Source organism: Phyllobates terribilis, unplaced genomic scaffold, assembly GCF_046119375.1.
Source record: "Phyllobates terribilis strain yellow unplaced genomic scaffold, ASM4611937v1 Scaffold_1__5_contigs__length_1240528914, whole genome shotgun sequence".
NCBI lineage: Eukaryota > Metazoa > Chordata > Amphibia > Anura > Dendrobatidae > Phyllobates > Phyllobates terribilis.
The window spans coordinates 250006467-250025893 of record NW_027362761.1 but is presented as its reverse complement, the minus strand read 5'-3'; positions in this window follow the sequence as shown (position 1 = coordinate 250025893).

Sequence of the window (19427 nt, the reverse complement as noted above, 5' to 3'; positions counted from 1 at the left end):
TCTGCCGTTAACCATTTGTTTGCTACAAATCCTGGCTTGACTATACTTTTTCAGTTCATGTATACTATATATCCACACTCCTGGCTTTGTGTCTTCTGGTTTACCCTACTCCGCTTGTCTGCTGCATACCCTGCTGTTCTGCTTCTCCTTGATTCATGTCCTGTCCACCAAATACTGTCTACTGTGCCATAGCCTTCGATCTGTGTTGCTCACACTGACCTATGGTTTCGAGAATCCACCTGTGAGCCCAAAACACACCTTAACTACTGTCAGAACTTTGAGTGAGAGAGAGCAGCAGAAACAGCAGTGTAAATAGCAGTGTCAGAAACTAGGGTCAAGGTTTCAGTAAGTGCCAACAAGTTAAAGGGAATCTGTCAGCACAGAATGACTGTGCAAACCAAGTACAGGACCTCGGAGCAACCTTGGAGTGGCTAAACAGTTCAGTGCACCTTCCCACCTTTTTGTGTTCCCTGTGTCTCTGCCCACCCTCTATTTTGAAAAAATAGGGAAATCCAGCTCTTGACAAAGATAAAAAATACACTTTTATTTGTGGAAAAACTTAAAAAATTTGTTTTCAAGCAGGAACAGCAATAACATGTTTGCGGCATCAAATCATTTGGTGATTCCTTGAATCTCCTAGGAATCACCAAATGACACTCAGTGCCAGGCGGGCACTGCTCCCAGAATTTTAACCCCCTAAATGCTGTGATCGGTGAGATCACAGCATTTAGCGAGCGAGCAGAGGGACAGAAGCCCCTCTGCTCTTGGACCGGAGTCGTCAGCTCAGGGTCCCAATCGTTGCGATGGTAACCCGTTGTTGTCATGATGACATTCGGGTCACCAGACACTAGCAAGTTACTTTAATCATAATTCCTCTGCTTGCTGTATATGCCACCATCTAATGCTCTGCTCTCCTGATTCAACTCACTGGTACATGCTCTTCTCCTGCATAATTCCTCTGCTTGCTGTATATGCCGCCATCTAATGCTCTGCTCTCCTGATTGAACTCACTGGTACATGCTCTTCTCCTGCATAATTCCTCTGCTTGCTGCATATGCCGCCATCTAATGCTCTGCTCTCCTGATTCAACTCACTGGTAGAATTCTCTGCTTGATATTTCTGCTTTATCTGTGCCTTTCCACTCAATACTCACATATGTCTGTCCTTTCCCCACTGTAGACTTTATCTGATGTTTAGAGGTGCTAAACTGCAGAGCCTACAGAGTCCTAGCTCTGTCTTTGATCACCCAGCCATCTCCTGGTGAGATGACCAGCTGCTAATTTAGCCACAAGCAGCTCCCACAATGCCCCTCACCTGATGGTTTAGTATGCCCTATATATTTAGAAGCTCTTTAAGGGGTGCACGCGTGCTGGGTTGTGCACGCCTCTTCTTGTGCAAAGTGGCTTCGGAGATAAGTGGCAGTTATTTCAGAGGCCATGGACTAACACCCGTCTTCTTCTCTTTTCACACAGGTACATGCTCTTCTCCTGCCTAATTCCTCTGCTTGCTGCATATGCCGCCATCTAATGCTCTGCTCTCCTGATTCAACTCACTGGTAGAATTCTCCTCTTGATATTTCTGCTTTATCTGTCCCATTCCACTCAATACTCACATATGTCTGTCCTTTCCACACTGTAGATTTTATCTGATGTTTAGAGGTGCTAAACTGCAGAGCCTACAGAGTCCTAGCTCTGTCTTTGATCACCCAGCCATCTCCTGGTGAGATGACCAGCTGCTAATTTAGCCACAAGCAGCTCCCACAATGCCCCTCACCTGATGGTTTAGTGTGCCCTATATATTTAGAAGCTCTTTAAGGGGTGCACGCGTGCTGGGTTGTGCACGCCTCTTCTTGTGCAAAGTGGCTTCGGAGATAAGTGGCAGTTATTTCAGAGGCCATGGACTAACACCCGTCTTCTTCTTCTCTTTTCACACAGGTACATGCTCTTCTCCTGCCTAATTCCTCTGCTTGCTGTTTATGCCGCCATCTAATGCTCTGCTCTCCTGATTCAACTCACTGGTAGAATTCTCCTCTTGATATTTCTGCTTTATCTGTCCCATTCCACTCAATACTCACATATGTCTGTCCTTTACACACTGTAGATTTTTCTGATGTTTAGAGGTGCTAAACTGCAGAGCCTACAGAGTCCTAGCTCTGTCTTTGATCACCCAGCCATCTCCTGGTGAGATGACCAGCTGCTAATTTAGCCACAAGCAGCTCCCACAATGCCCCTCACCTGATGGTTTAGTGTGCCCTATATATTTAGAAGCTCTTTAAGGGGTGCACGCGTGCTGGGTTGTGCACGCATCTTCTTGTGCAAAGTGGCTTCGGAGATAAGTGGCAGTTATTTCAGAGGCAGTTAGTCAGGGCAGAAGTCAGGCAACCAACACTTTGACCACTTACTCTCTTTTAACTATGTTTCTGTTAGCTCTCACTTTTTCCTCTATAGCCCTCCACTTTCTAATAACCCCTCAAATCCCTACACCTAGTAAGAAACTCTTCATCTCTCACTCCATCCTCCCCATTCATCTTACCTCCTCCTCCGAATTATTCCTCAACATTCAATCCTGGATCTCCAAACACAGACAGCCACCTTATGCTCTCTCTTGCGCCCCCCTGCTAACACTTTCTCTGCTCCTCCTCACTGCTGGAGATATCTCTCCAAATCCTGGTCCTCTTCGCCATATCCCCACAGTTACTTCTACCCCCTATCCACGACCTTACACAAACTGTCGCAACCCTTCTAGCCTCATACCCATCCAACTAATCCCCAATTCCTCAGTTGCTCTACCAGGAGCTCCCTGGAACGCTCGCTCCGTCTGCAACAAACTTTCCTACATCCACGACCTTTTCATTGCTAACAAACTTTCCTTCCTCGCCATTACCGAAACCTGGCTCACCCCCTCTGACACAGCCTCCCCAGCTGCACTTTCATATAGCGGATTCCACCTTTCCCACACCCCCCGCCCCAACGGCAAACATGGCGGAGGCGTAGGTTTTCTCCTGTCAGATACCTGCGCTTTCACCCAAATATCACTGCCACCCTCTGTTACACTCCCCTCTTTTGAGGTGCACTGTGTGTGCATCTATCCCCCCTCTGACCTCCAACTGGCCGTCATTTACTGACCCCCAGGGCTAGCCACCACTTTCTTAGACCACTTCACCACCTGTCTGCTTCACTTCCTTTCCATTGACATCCCCACTATCATAATGGGTGACTTCAACATCCCCATTGACACTTCCCACTCGTCTGTCTCTAAGCTCCTATCCCTCACTTCCTCCTTCGGCCTTGCTCAATGGTCTTCGGCAGCTACTCATAAAGATGGGCACACACTGGACCTCATCTTCACCCGCCTCTGTTCCCTGTCTAACCTCTCTAACTCACCCCTCCCTCTCTCTGACCATAACCTCCTCACATTCTCTACCCTCTCCTCTCCAAGTGCACAATCCCCACTCCACAAACTTACACATGCTCGCAGAAACCTCAAACACCTTGACCTACACTCACTCTCTGAATCCGTCCTCCCTCTTACAGACATAAATTCCTTACACAATGCAGATGTTGCTGCCACTTCATATAACACCACAATAGCTGCAGCTCTCGACTCGATCGCCCCTCTCACACATACCAAATCTCGCACAATCAACAGGCAACCCTGGCACACCAAACTTACTAAAAAACTGCGACGGGCCTCCAGGGTAGCGGAGAGGAGATGGAAAAGATCTCACTCCATCGAGCACTTCATCGCATTCAAACAATCCCTCACTATCTTCAAGTCCGCACTCACTGCAGCAAAACAAACCTACTTCTCATCTCTCATATCCTCCCTGTCTCACAACCCTAAACAGCTATTTAACATTTTCAATTCTCTCCTTCGTCCCCCAGCACCTCCTCCCTCTTCTCTCATCTCAGCCGAAGACTTTGCCTCATTCTTCAAGCAGAAGATTGACACCATCAGACAAAGCTTTTGCCTAAAGCCCGCACAACCCATCCTCATATCTACTCAACCTTCATCCTCCAAACCCCACTTCTCCACCATTACAGAAGGTCAAGTCTCCTCTTTACTCTCCAAATCACACCTCACCACCTGCGAACTTGACCCAATCCCATCCCACCTCATCCCTAACCTTACCAGTCTTCATCCCAACCCTAACCCACCTCTTCAACCTGTCACTAACAATCGGTGTCTTCCCCTCATGTTTTAAACATGCCGCAATCACACCCATCCTCAAAAAGCCCTCCCTTGACCCATCCTCTCTGACTAGCTACCGCCCCATATCACTTCTCCCCTTTGCCTCAAAACTACTAGAACAACATGTCCACCTTGAACTGTCCTCCCACCTCTCCTCCTGTTCCCTCTTCGACCGCCTGCAATCTGGCTTCCGACCGCATCACTCGACTGAAACTGCCCTGACCAAAGTCACCAATGACCTACTAACTGCCAAATCCAAGCGACACTACTCCATCCTCCTCCTTCTGGACCTGTCATCTGCCTTTGACACAGTGAACCATTCCCTCTTACTACAGATTCTCTCATCTCTTGGCATCACGGGCTTGGCCCTATCTTGGATCTCCTCATACTTAACAGACAGGACATTCAGCGTCTCCCACTCACGCACCACCTCCTCATCTCGCCCCCATCTGTCGGTGTCCCCCAAGGTTCAGTTCTAGGACCTCTGCTCTTCTCCATCTACACCTTTGGCCTGGGACAGCTCATAGAGTCTCACGGCTTTCAGTATCACCTCTATGCTGATGACACACAGATCTACCTCTTTGGACCTGATATCTCCTCCCTACTAACCAAAATCCCACAATGTCTGTCCGCCATTTCATCCTTCTTCTCTGACAGACTTCTAAAACTCAACATGGATAAAACAGAGTTCATCATCTTTCCACCCTTTCATTCATATCCCCCATCTGACCTATCCATCAACGTCAATGTCTGTTCACTCTCCCCAGTCCCACAAACTCGCTGCCTTGGGGTAACCCTGGACTCTGATCTCTCCTTCAAATCACATATCCAAGCCCTTTCCACTTCCTGCCGACTCCAACTCAAAAATATCTCCCAGATCCGAGCATTCCTCAGCAAAGACTCTGCAAAAACACTAGTGCATGCCCTCATCATCTCCCGCCTCGACTACTGCAGCCTCCTGCTCTGTGGCCTCCCTTCCAACACTCTTGCGCCCCTCCAATCTATCCTAAACTCTGCTGCTCGACTAATGCACCTGTCCGCCTGCTATTCCCCGGCCCCACCCTCTGTCAATCCTTTCACTGGCTCCCTATTGCCCAGAGAATCCAGTTCAAAACCCTAACCACGGCATACAAAGCCATCCACACAACCTGTCTCCTCCATACATCTGTGACCTAGTCTCCCGGTACCTACCTACACGCAACCTCCGATCCTCACAAGATCTCCTTCTCTACTCCCCTCTTATCTCCTCTTCCCACAATCGCATACAAGATTTCTCCCGTGCATCGCCCCTACTCTGGAACTCTGTACCCCAACACATCAGACTCTCGCCTACCATGGAAGCCTTCAAAAGAAACCTGAAAACCTACCTCTTCCGACAAGCCTACAACCTGCAGTAACCACCGCTCCACCACATTACTGCATGACCTCCTCTACCCTCACCTACTGTATCCTCATCCATCCCTTGTAGACTGTGAGCCCTCGCGGGCAGGGTCCTCGCTCGTCCTGTACCAGAACGCTGACTCGTTTTGTTAAGATTATGTAAATGTTTTTGCTATGTACAGCGCCTACAAGTAGTATTCAACCCCCTGCAGATTTAGCTGGTTTGATAAGATGCAAATAAGTTAGAGCCTTCAAACTGCAAACGAGAGTAGGTTTTATGAACAGAAGCATAAATCTTACAAACCAAAAAGTTATGTTGCTCAGTTGAATTTTATTAAATTTTAAACATAAAAGTGTGGGTCAATTATTATACAACCCCTATGTTTAATATTTTGTGGAATAACCCTTGTTTGCAATTACAGCTAATAATCGTCTTTTATAAGACCTGATCAGGCCGGCACAGGTCTGTGGAGTTATCTTGGCCCACTCCTCCATGCAGATCTTCTCCAAGTTATCTAGGTTCTTTGGGTGTCTCATGTGGACTTTATTCTTGAGCTCCTTCCACAAGTTTTCAATTGGGTTAAGGTCAGGAGACTGACTAGGCCACTCCAACACCTTGACTTTTTCCCTCTTGAACCAGGCCTTGGTTTTCTTGGCTGTGTGCTTTGGGTCGTTGTCTTGTTGGAAGATGAAATTACGACCCATCTTAAGATCCTTGATGGAGGAGCGGAGGTTCTTGGCCAAAATCTCCAGGTAGGCCGTGCTATCCATCTTCCCATGGATGCGGACCAGATGGCCAGGCCCCTTGGCTGAGAAACAGCCCCACAGCATGATGCTGCCACCACCATGCTTGACTGTAGGGATGGTATTCTTGGGGTCGTATGCAGTGCCATCCAGTCTCCAAACGTCACGTGTGTGGTTGGCACCAAAGATCTCGATCTTGGTCTCATCAGACCATAGAACCTTGAACCAGTCTGTCTCAGAGTCTTCCAAGTGATCATGAGCAAACTGTAGACGAGCCTTGACATGACGCTTTGAAAGTAAAGGTACCATACAGGCTCGTCTGGAACGGAGACCATTGCGGTGGAGTATGTTACTTATGGTATTGACTGAAACCAATGTCCCCACTGCCATGAGATCTTCCCGGAGCTCCTTCCTTGTTGTCCTTGGGTTAGCCTTGACTCTTCGGACAAGCCTGGCCTCGGCACGGGAGGACACTTTCAAAGGCTGTCCAGGCAGTGGAAGGCTAACAGTAGTTCCATAAGCCTTCCACTTACGGATGATGCTCCCAACAGTGGAGACAGGTAGGCCCAACTCCTTGGAAAGGGTTTTGTACCCCTTGCCAGCCTTGTGACCCTCCACGATCTTGTCTCTGATGGCCTTGAAATGCTCCTTTGTCTTTCCCATGTTGACCATGTCTGAGTGCTGTTCACAAGTTTGGGGAGGGTCTTAAATAGTCAGAAAAGGCTGGCAAAAGAGATCTTTAATCCACACATGTGAAGCTCATTATTCTTGGTGCCTGAACTACTTCTTAATACTTTAGGGGGACCAAACAGAATTCTTGTGGTTTGAGGGGTTGAATAATAAATGACACTCTGAATTAACTTTTAACGTTTTTAAAAAAAAAAAAAAAAATTGCTGCAGTGCATTTCCCACTTCCAGGCTGATCTACAGTACAAATGTCACAATGCCAAGTTAATTCCGCATGTGTCAACCAGCTAAATCTGCAGGGGGTTGAATACTACTTGTAGGCACTGTATATCCCAATCACATGTAAAGCACCATGGAATAAATGGCGCAATAATAAATAATAATAATAATAATCATACGCAGTGCATGATCAAAGTAACTTGTGTCCGCAGGGCAGACAGTTTCTAATGTATGGCAGAGATCCTGCACTACTATACATTATAACTGCCATCAGACTACAGAAAGTGAAAGTTCCATAGTGAGACTAAGTAAAAAAGTGAAAAAAAAGTAAAAAAAAAAGTTGTAAAAATAGAAAAAAAAAAATAATAATAAAAAATAAATAAATATATATATATATATATATACACCGCGTGCAGAATTATTAGGCAAATGAGTATTTTGATCACATGATATCTTTTATACATGTTGTCCTACTCCAAGCTGCATAGGCTTGAGAACCAACTACCAATTAAGTAAATCTGGTGATGTGCATCTCTGTAATGAGGAGGGGTGTTGACTAATGACATCAACACCCTATATAAGGTGTGCTTAATTATTAGGCAACTTCCTTTCCTTTGGCAAAATGGGTCAGAAGAGAGATTTGACGGGCTCCGAAAAGTCCAAAATTGTGAGATGTTTTGCAGAGGGATGCAGCAGTCTTGAAATTTCCAAACTTTTGAAGCGTGATCACCGAACAATCAAGCGTTTCATGGCAAATAGCCAACAGGGTCGCAAGAAGCGTGTTGGCCAAAAAAGGCGCAAAATAACTGCCCATGAATTGAGGACAATCAAGCGTGAAGCTGCCACATGCCATTCGTAACCAGTTTTGCCATATTTCAGAGCTGCAACGTTACTGGAGTATCAAAAAGCACAAGGTGTGCGATACTCAGGGACATGGCCAAGGTAAGGAAGGCTGAAAAACGACCACCTTTGAATAAGAAACATAAGATAAAACGTCAAGAATGGGACAAGAAATATCTTAAGACTGATTTTTCAAAGGTTTTATGGACTGATGAAATGAGAGTGACTCTTGATGGGCCAGATGGTTGGGCCAGAGGCTGGATCAGTAAAGGGCAGAGAGCTCCACTCCGACTCAGACGCCAGCAAGGTGGAGGTGGGGTACTGGTTTGAGCTGGTATCATCAAAGATGAACTTGTGGGACCTTTTCGGGTTGAGGATGGAGTGAAGCTTAACTCCCAGACCTACTGCCAGTTTCTGGAAGACAACTTCTTCAAGCAGTGGTACAGGAAGAAGTCGGTATCGTTGAAGAAAAGCATGATTTTCATGCAGGACAATGCTCCATCACATGCATCCAACTACTCCACAGCGTGGCTGGCCAGTAAAGGTCTAAAAGAAGAAAAAATAATGACATGGCCCCCTTGTTCACCTGATCTGAACCCCATAGAGAACCTGTGGTCCATCATAAAATGTGAGATCTACAGGGAGGGAAAACAGTGCACCTCTCGGAACAGTGTCTGGGAGGCTGTGGTGGCTGCTGCACGCAATGTTGATTGAAAACAGATCAAGCAACTGACAGAATCTATGGATGGAAGGCTGTTGAGTGTCATCGTAAAGAAAGGTGGCTATATTCATCACAAATTTTTTTTGTTTTTGTTTTTCATGTCAGAAATGTTTATTTCTAAATTTTGTGCACTGATATTGGTTTGCCTGGTGAAAATAAACAAGTGAGATGGGATTATATTTGGTTTTTATTAAGTTGCCTAATAATTCTGCACAGTAATAGTTGCCTGCAGTAATAGTTACCTGCACAAACAGATATCCTCCTAAGATAGGCAAATCGAAAAAAAGCCCACTCCAACTTCCAAAAATATTAAGCTTGGATATTTATGAGTCTTTTGGGTTGATTGAGAACATAGTTGTTGATCAATAATAAAAATAATCCTCTAAAATACAACTTGCCTAATAATTCTGCACACAGTGTATATATTGTGCACATAAATAAATATTATTATGAAAAGCAAACAAAAAAAAATAAAAGTACACATTTTTGGAATTGCCGTGTCCAGAACCACCTGACCTATAAAACTGTCCTACTAGCTAACCCCTTTAGTGAACACCATAAATAAAAATAAATAAAAAACAAAGCAAAAAATGATGCTTTATCATCATGCCGTCAAACAAAAAATGGAATAAAACGCGAAAGTAAATAAAAATGGTACAGCTGAAAACATCATCTTGTCCCTCAAAAAACAAGCTGCCATACAACTCCATCAGCTGAAAAATAAAAAAGTTATAGCGCTCAGAATAAAGCGATGCAAAAAAAAATTTTTTTTTCTATAAAATAGTTTTTATTGTGTAAAAGTGCTAAAATACAAAAAAAACTATATAAATGTAGTATCACTGTGAGCGTAATGACCCAAATAATAAAGCTACCTTATTAATTTTACCACGTGCGGAATGGCATAAAAGAAAACAAAAAATACGATTCCTGAATTTCTGTTTTTTGTTTATTCTGCCTCCCAAAAATCGGAATAGAAAGTGATCAAAAAATGTCACATGCCCAAAAATGGTATCAAGAAAAATGTCAACTTGTCCTGCAAAAAACAAGCCCTTTCATTACTCTGTAGGCCGAAATATGGAAAAATTATTGCTCTCAAAATATGGCAATGCGAAAACTAGTCTTTGCAAAAAAAAAGCGTCGACAGCTGCCAAACATAAAAACCCGATATAAATCTGGTATCGTTGTAATCGCACCAACCCAAAGAATAAAGTCGTCTAATCAGTTAAACCGCGTGAAGAACAGTGTAAAAAAATAAATAAAACCAATTCTTCACCTGCTGCTGATTTGTTCATTTTGCTTCCCAAAGATCGCAGTATGGCTCAGCCCACATTTATGTTGCGCTGAGTGCTTACACCAGGGTTTCTGTGTAAATCTCTGAAATACGTGATTCAGACAGACCCCCCGGCGAAAGACTCCCCGTAATGAAGCAGATGGAGGCACCGTGTGACCTGTGATCCCATGGTGTCTGTCTTTTTATTAGGCTTGCATAAAAATGCCATCGGCCACAGTTTTGCGATCCTCTGAAAAAAAGTACACCACTAAACAGAGACCAGACCGAGTCCAGAGTAACTCTGCTGCCTCAATATAGTGAATGGATCCCTCGGGATAGGGTTGTGTTAGGGTTAGGGTTGTCTTAATGTTAGGATTAGGGTTGTGTTAGGGTTAGGATTAGGGTTGTGTTAGGGTTAAGATTACGGTTGTGTTAGGGTTAGGGTTGTGTTAGGATTAGGGTTGTGTTAAGGTTAGGGTTGTGTTAGGGTTAGGATTAGGGTTAGGGTTTTGTTGGGGCTAGGTTTGTGTTAGGGTTAGCGTTGGGGTTGGGATTTTTTCAAGAGTAAAGAAAAAAAAATGATGACAATATGGTGACTAATGTTGAGTGCAATTGCTCGCTACTTGAGTTTTCATCAGGTCCTCAGGTATGCACCGAGTATCGCAAACTCAAGTAGTGAGCACTTGTGCTCAAGACTAAAGACAACATATTCAATATGATGACCTAATGTTATCAAATTCTGTGTCATACCTCTGGGTTCAAAATGTTCACTATATCTCTTGATAAAATCCTTGAGGGGTGTAGTTTCCAAAATGGGCTCACTTATGGGGGGTTTCCACTGTTTAGGCACATCAGGGGCTCTGCTAACGCAGCTTGGCATCCGCTCTCATTTCCAGCCAATTTTGCTTTCAAAATGTCACACAGTGCTTCTTCCCTTCTGAACCCAGCAGTGTGCCCAAACAGTGTTTCTTCCCCACATATGGGGTTTTGGCACACTCAGGAGAAATTTCACAACAGTTTTTCTGGTACATTTTCTCCTCTTACCCTTGTGAAAATAAAAAAAATTGGTGCTAAAAGATAATTTTTGTGGAAAAAGTTTGATTTTCTTTATTTCCACGGTTCTACGTTTTAAACTTTTGTGAAGCACTTGGGGCTTCAGGGTGCTCACCACATCTAGATAAGTTCCTTGAGGGGTCTAGTTTCCAAAATTGTGTCACTTGTGGGAGGTTTCCACTGTTTAGGCACATCAGGGGCTCCTCAAATGCAACATGGTGTCTCCTAATTATTCAAGCAAATTTTACATTCAAAAAATCAAATGGCACTCCTTCACTTCCGAGCCCTGCCATGCGCCCAAATAGTGTTTTTCCCCCACATATTGGGTATCGTTGTGCTCAGGAGAAATTGCACAACAAAGTTTGTGGTTAATTTTTTCCTGTTACCCTTGTGAAAATAAAAAAATTTGGGTCTAAAGTAATATTTTTGTGAAAAAAGTTAAATGTTAATTATTTTATTCCACATTCCAAAATTCCTGTGAAGCACCTGAAGCGTTAATAAACTTCTTGAATGTGGTTTTGAGAACCATTTTAGAATGGTGTCACTTTTGGGTATTTTCTATCATAAAGGCCCCTCAAAGTGACTTCAAATGTGATGTGGTCCTTAAAAGAATGATTCTGTAAATTTTGTTGGAAAAATGAGAAATCGCTGGTCAACTTTTAACCCTTATAACTTCCTAACAAAAAAAAATTGGGGGTCCAAAATTGTGCTGTTGTTAAGCAGACATGTAGGAAATGTTATTTATTAACTATTTTGTGTGACATATCTCTCTGATTTAAAAGCATGAAAATTCAAAGTTTGAAAATTTTCAAATTTTCAAATTTTTTGCCAAATTTCTGAACTTTTCACAGAGTAATGCAAGTCATATTGAAAATTTTTTACCACTATCGTGAAGTACAATATGTCACCAAAAAACAGTCTCAGAATCAGTGGGATCAATGAAGTGTTCTAGACTTATTAACTCAAGTGACCCTATTTTGGAAATTATACCCCAATGTGAATTTATCTACAGGTGTAATGACGATTTTGACTTCCAGTATGCTGTAGAGACTAGTACATTGTAGTGACCAGTATATTATGCCCAGCTCATGCTTCTGGAGACCTGCACCCATAAATTAGGTGGGCTCTTATCGCTACAGAAATGCCAAACATGTGGACCCAAACTGCGGTTTCGACACACACTGGAGCTCAGAAGGGAGGGTGACATTTGGATTTGGGAGCGCAGAATTCACTGGATTTATTTTCGAGGGCGAGAAGCCATTTCATTTTTCCAGAACCTTTGTGCTAACAGTAACGTGGAAGCCCCTATATTTTCGTTAACAGATGACAGACCTGAGTGGGGATTTGCTTTTTTGTGAATGCAGTTGAAGCGTTTATTGGGAACATTTTACATAACATTTTGAATCACATTTATCCAGTGTTCTATGCTGAGCACTTATAGTGGGTACGGAAAGTATTCAGACCCCTTTAAATGTTTCACTCTTTGATTCATTGCAGCCATTTGGTAAATTCTAAAAAGTTCATTTTTTCTCTCATTAAAGTACACTCTGCACCGCATCTTGACTGAAAAAAACAAATGTAGAAATTTTTGCAAATTTATTAAAAAAGAAAAACTGAAATATCACTTGGTCATAAGTATTCAGACCCTTTGCTCAGTATTGAGTAGAATCACCCTTTTGAGCTAGTACAGCCATGAATCTTCTTGGGAATGATGCAACTAGTTTTTCACACCTGGATTTGGGGATCCACTGCCATTCTTCCTTGCAGATCCTCTCCAGTTCCTTCAGGTTGGATGGTGAACATTGGTGGACAGCCATTTTCAGGTCTCTCCAGAGATGCTCAATTGGGTTTAGGTCAGGGCTCTGGCTGGGCCAGTAAAAAATGGTCCCAGAGTTGCTCTGAAGCCACTCCTTTGTTATTTTAGCTGTGTGCTTAGGATCATTGTCTTGTTGGAAGGTGAGCCTTCGGCCAAGTCTGAGGTCCAGAGCACTCTGGAAGAGGTTTTCATCCAGGATATCTCTGTACTTGGCCGCATTCATGTTTACTTAAATTGCAATCAGTCGTCCTGTCCCTGCAGCAGAAAAACACCCCCATAGCATGATGCTGCCACCACCAGGTTTCACTGTTGGGATTGTGTTGTGCAGGTGATGAGCAGTGCCTGGTTTTCTCCACACATGCCACTTAGAATTATCACCAAAAGTTCTATCTTCATCTCATCAGACCAGAGGATCTTATTTCTCATAGTCTGGGAGTCCTTCATGTGTTTTTGAGCAAACTCTTTGCGGGCTTTCATATGTCTTGCACTGAGGAGAGGCTTCCGTCGGGCCACTCTGCCATAAAGGCCCGACTGGTGGAGGTCTGCAGTGATAGTTGACTTTGTGGAACTTTCTCCCATCTCCCTACTGCATCTCTGGAGCTCACCCACAGTGATCTTGGGGTTCTTCTTTACCTCTCTCACCAAGGCTCTTCTCCCACTATTGCTCAGTTTGGCTATATGGCCATGTCTAGAAAGACTTCTGGTGGTCCCAAACTTCTTCTATTTAAGGATTATGGAGGCCACTGTGCTCTTAGGAACCTTGAGTAATGCAGAAATTCTTTTGTTAACCTTGGCCAGATCTGTGCCTTGCCACAATTCTGTCTCTGAGCTCCTTGGGCAGTTCCTTTGAGCTCATGATTCTCATTTGGTCTGACATGCACTGAGAGCTGTGAGGTCTTATATATGCAGGTGTGTGCCTTTCCAAATCAATTCCTATCAGTTTAATTAAACACAGCTGAACTCCAATGAAGGAGTAGAACCATCTCAAGGAGGATCACAAGGAAATGGACAGCATGTGACTTAAATATGAGTGTCTGAGCCAAGGGTCTGAATACTTATTACCATGTGATATTTCAGTTTTCCTTTTTTAACAAATTTGCAAAAATTTCTACATTTCTGTTTTTTTTCTGTCAAGATGGGGTGCAGAGTGTTCTTTAATGAGAAAAAAAAATAAACTTTTTAGAATTTACCAAATAGCTGCAATGAAACAAAGAGTGAAAAATTTAATGGGGTCTGAATATTTTCCGTACCCACTGTATATCGTGGTTTCCTTCTAAATCTCCGAGTGACAAGATTCAGATGAAATTCCCTATATATATTCACTATAATGAGGCAGCAGAATCACTCTGGACTACATCTGGCCTCTGTTCAGCATCGTCCTTTTCAGAGGTGCACAAAACTGTGGCCAATGGCATGCTTAATACAAAGACAGACACCTCCGGATCATAGGCCAGACAGGGTCCACAGTGCCTCCATCTTCCTCATTATACTGAATCTTCCACCGGGGTTCCATCTGAATCATGTATTTCAGAGATTTACACGGAAACCCCAGTGTAAGCGCTCAGCGCAGAGCGCAGGATAAATGTTAGACGAGCCTTACTGCGATCTTTGGGAGGCAAAAAGAACCAATCAACAACAAGTGAAGAATTGGTTTTATTTCTTTTTTTATGCCATTCCTCGTGCGGTATAAGTGATTAGGTGACTTTATTTTTTGGGTCGGTGCAATTACAGCGATACCAACACTAAAAGACACTTTTTATTGTAAAAACTAGTTTTTGCATCACCATATTTTGAGAGCTATAATTTTTCCATATTTTGGCCGACAGAGTCACGTAACAACTTGTTTTTTGCGGGACGAGTTGACGTTTTTATTGCTATTATTTTGGGGCAAATTACATTTTGTGATTGCTTTCTATTCCATTTTTTGGAAGGCAGAATGAACAAAAAACAACAATTCAGTAATTGTTTTTTGGGGATTTTTTTAAGCCGTTTCGCACGTGTTTAAATTGATAAGCCAGATTTATTCTTCGGGTCAGTACGATTACGTAAATACCACATTTACATAGTTTTTTTATGTTTTGCAGCTTTTACACAATAAAATCTTTTTTATAGAAAACAATTATTATTTTTGCATCGCTTTATTCTGAGAGCTGGAGAGCTGTAACTTTTTTATTTTTCCTCTGACGGAGCTGTAAGGTGGTTTGATTTTTGCAGGACATGATGACATTTTTAGTGGTACCATTTTTATTTACATGCGTCTTTTTGATCATGTTTCATTCCACTTATTCCACTCTTTGTTCGGCAGTATCATGATAAAGCATAATTTTTTGGCTTGTTTTTCTTTTTTTTTTTACAGTATTCACTGAAGGGGTTAACTAGTGGGACATTTTTATAGGTCGGTTTGTTACGGACACGGCGATACCAAATATGTGTACTTTATTTGTTTATTTTTTTTTACACAAATTTATGTATTTATTGGATTAATATTTTTTACTTTTTTTGTTCTTTATTTTGTGTTTTTTTTTAATATTTTTACACTTTTTATTAACTTTTATTTTACTTTTCTCATTGTTCCAGTATGAGACATCAAATTTACACAGTCAGATCAGCGATCTTATACTCTGCAATGCATCTGCACTGCAGAGCATCAGATCAGCGTCTGACAGGCAGGAAGGAGGCGTCTCAGCTCGTGCTCTGAGCAGAAGCTGACATAGCCACCTTCCTGAAGGACCCCGTGGCCACACTGGTACCGGGGGTCACCATGGAGACCATCAACACGTTGTGCTGATGGAATCACACAAGAGTTCACTCTCGCTCGGAAAGGGTTAAAGGGAATCTGTCAGCACATTTTTGCTAAAAATCATAGCATAGGGCAAGAAAGCCTGATTCCAGGGCTGTGATACCTACTGGGTTGCTTGGTGTAGTTTTCATAGAATCCCAGTTTCTCTGATGGAGATGTAGCAGAGCTGAGAGTTAAATTCTGTATAACCCTGCCCACATCCCTGACTGACAGCTTCTTGTGTACACTGTCCAATGTGAGCAAGCTGTCAATGGTGGGTGTGAAGTTACACAGATTAGCCTGACTGATCTGCATGTGAGCTGTAGTCAGATCGTGTTGCAGATAAAATGCTGATTGCATTAAAACTACAATATACAAACTAATAAATGAAACATCCCTGGAATCAGGCTCTCATGCCCTACATCATGCTGCTCTCAGACTACATAGCAAAAACCTGCTGACAGATTCCCTTTAAATGATGAAAACACAGGTTATAATGAAATTCTCACAAAACTATATATCAACCTGCTGAGTTCTTTCTCTTTAATTTGATGTCTGCAGATAAGACTACATTTTCTTGGTGACAGGTTCTCTTTAATGAGTTGACTATGATCAGGAATTAACCCCCAAACTCCTGCCTTGATGGCACCACAAGTCCTAGAATATCAATCAGAGATGCTGCACCTCTGTCGCTGTTCTTTGCTTACAAAGGTGTCATTACGCTGAGTGGCAGAAGCAGAAGCAGGTAGAATGGGTATAGAAATGGGCGTAATGACAGCTTGGTCCATTACTGTGTGTTTATTGCGATGTGGTTTTTGCCTTTACAGTCCACGCAGGTTAAAGCAATGGACTTTTAGCTTGATTGCATGCAAATATTAATTCATTGCAAACATATGGTAAATCACAGTAAAACTTGGCAGATAAACTGTTATTCAGTAGATTTGACAGCACCCAAAAGGTTAAAAATTCAGCAGACTAAAGAAGTTATAAAATAAACATTTGCTCCCTCCAGTATCCATTGTGCAACAGATGTAGCAATCTCTTTATTGTTGCTATTTACAAGGGAAAACCATGATACAGTTAGAGGGCTGTTCTCAGTTTTAAGTTATCCCTTGGCCCTCACTGATTCCAAGAAGTGAATGGAGCGGAGGTTGATCATGCTCCATTCATTCCAATGGGAGTGCTGAAGCTTAGCCGAGTGCAGCACCCCATTAAAAATGAATGGAGTGGCAGTACGCATAATCGGCCTCTGCTCCATGCAGCAGGAGCTCTTCAGATCCCCTCTTTCAGTGATCAATGGGGCCCCAGCGATCAGATCCACAGCAATCGGAAAGATATCTCCTATCGCATAGGGAATAGCTTTTAAATTTGAGAAAACCCCTTGTATACTAGGAACAGCCTATAGCTCTCTATTACGAAAACATATTCTACAAACTTGGCAAATGTTTTGCAGCATTTCATTGGGATCTCATCCTCTAAACTTAAAGGGAATCTGTCACGTGATATAACGATGTTAACCTGCAGATATGAGTCAATCTGCAAATTAATAGAGTTCTGATGCTGCCCGGCGCCCGCACTTAAAACCCTACTGATGGGAGGAAATGAACTTTATTCCTCCCGGTAGTGTCTGGTTTTCAGTCATGGGATCGGTTCCTGCGTGGGTTCAGTCACTGATCTGTGTATAGGGAACGACGGCTGTAATTGCGCCACTGGCACTGACTGACAGCTGGCTCAGCATTAGGGCGCTGAGCAGGTCCAGAATGCTATTAACCTTTGGATTAACCCCATATCTGTAGGTTAATAGCATTTTTTCACAAGACAGATTTCCTTTAAAGTGGTTATCCAGGACTAAATTTTGTTTCCTATGGGCCTAGGAACTAACAGGCAGGTAGTCTGTGACCTCTCTGAGGTGGCACCGGGTAGGACAGGAAGGTAGTTAGCATATACCTGCCAATTATTTTTAGGTCCATAATAAAAAAATTAAATAGTCCCGGAAAACCCTTTAGCAATAGACAGGCATTTTGTGCTGGTACATGGAGAATACATACATCTTTTAAATATAATGCATCTCTATATACCGGTATAAGGGAGTGAAATAAGTCAAAAGTCATGATTGTTTTTCTTTTTATCCTTTTAACCCATAAAAAGTTAAAGGTGTTGCCCAGGCTGGGGAAAAAAGTCTGCAGTTACTCTTTGTGACTGCAGACTGCCCGTTCGTTGCAGTGTGTGATGGGCATGCTGCCATGGTTCCCTGCTATCGGTGATAGTATGTAAACGATTTACTTACTTGCGGTCATGTGCTGACTAGACTATTCTGGCTTTTCTTAATTCATTTCAATTGAGTCCGGTCAACACCTCACAGAAAGTACGCAATTCATCATACATGTGGTCATGTGACCGGCCTCTTGCACCAGGAATCATATAGTGTAACCATTTAGCAGTCTTCATATAGAGTGACTGCATACTTTTGTCCCAAGCCTTGACAGCCCCATTAACACAAATTTAACAGTTTTTATTATTAATAGTATTATTATTTATTTTTGAAAGAACCATTAATTCCATGTTCAGATCAATAGGGAGCGGCTGTGCAATACCCGGCTGCGGTGACTATACAGTAGACGGAGCTACGTTGTGTAGCTCCATGACTGGTCAGTTCCAGCCGCCGACGACACCGAAAACAACTGATCAGCAATAGTGCTATGTGTCGGACCCACACCAATTAGACATTGATAACCTTTCTTAAGGAAAGGCCTTCAATGTTAATATAGTGGACAACCTCTGTAAGCTATATTCACCTCTTTGAATAAGGGAAATATTTTTCCTGTAAAAAATGATGAATGTTTTGCCAAAACCCAATATACCCCATTATAAGTCAATGGGGTCCATTAGTTGTCATCAGTGTCCATTGTGCTATTGATCCACTACTATATTATGGTATCTGTTTATAGCAGAAACCACAACGTAGACATGAAAAAAGCCTTATTTAACTCTTTAGAGCTTTACAGCTTAGACACAATAATACATTTTCCTAATTCATGAAGATTTTGTTAGATTTCAGAGAGAGATCATTTGAAGGCTGTGTAATTCCTCTCTTTTTTCTATGATGCGCTCTCTCTCCTTCATAAATAGATATACATTATTCAATATATATTTAATCTTTTCAGGACAGGAATGATTTCTTTCCAATTCCATGACTGCTCGTGTCGTAGATGTGATTGTGGACTTTACCGAAAAAAAACCATTTTTACAACATTTTGCATCACTGTACCAAAGAAGAGTTACCTTCCCTGTCTTGGTAGAAAAGGGGTAAGATAAAATATGTTGTATATTCTTTGTACGTTCTCATAGTATATAGAACACTGAAACTGGCAAACTTTTATTAATATGTTAATACTGCATATTCATTATTTGTTTCATGTTTAATTGCATTCAAAGGAGAAACATGGATGTCCTGGTCTATCAGTGGGCCTCAACTTCAATGGCCACATGGCATCAGGACCAATTATGATATATTTATCTTTCTCTATGTACATATGCAAATTCATTTCTTTTCTCTATTGTCTTTTCTTTATGTATGGCCAAATGACTGGACCAATCTGCACCAAATTTAGCACAGATGTAAATCAAGCACGTTGAAAGATTTTAGACCAGGTTCATCTCTCTTGGACCTACAGTTATATTCATCTTCACCAACAAAACAATTACAAAAGCAAATATTAATTAATGA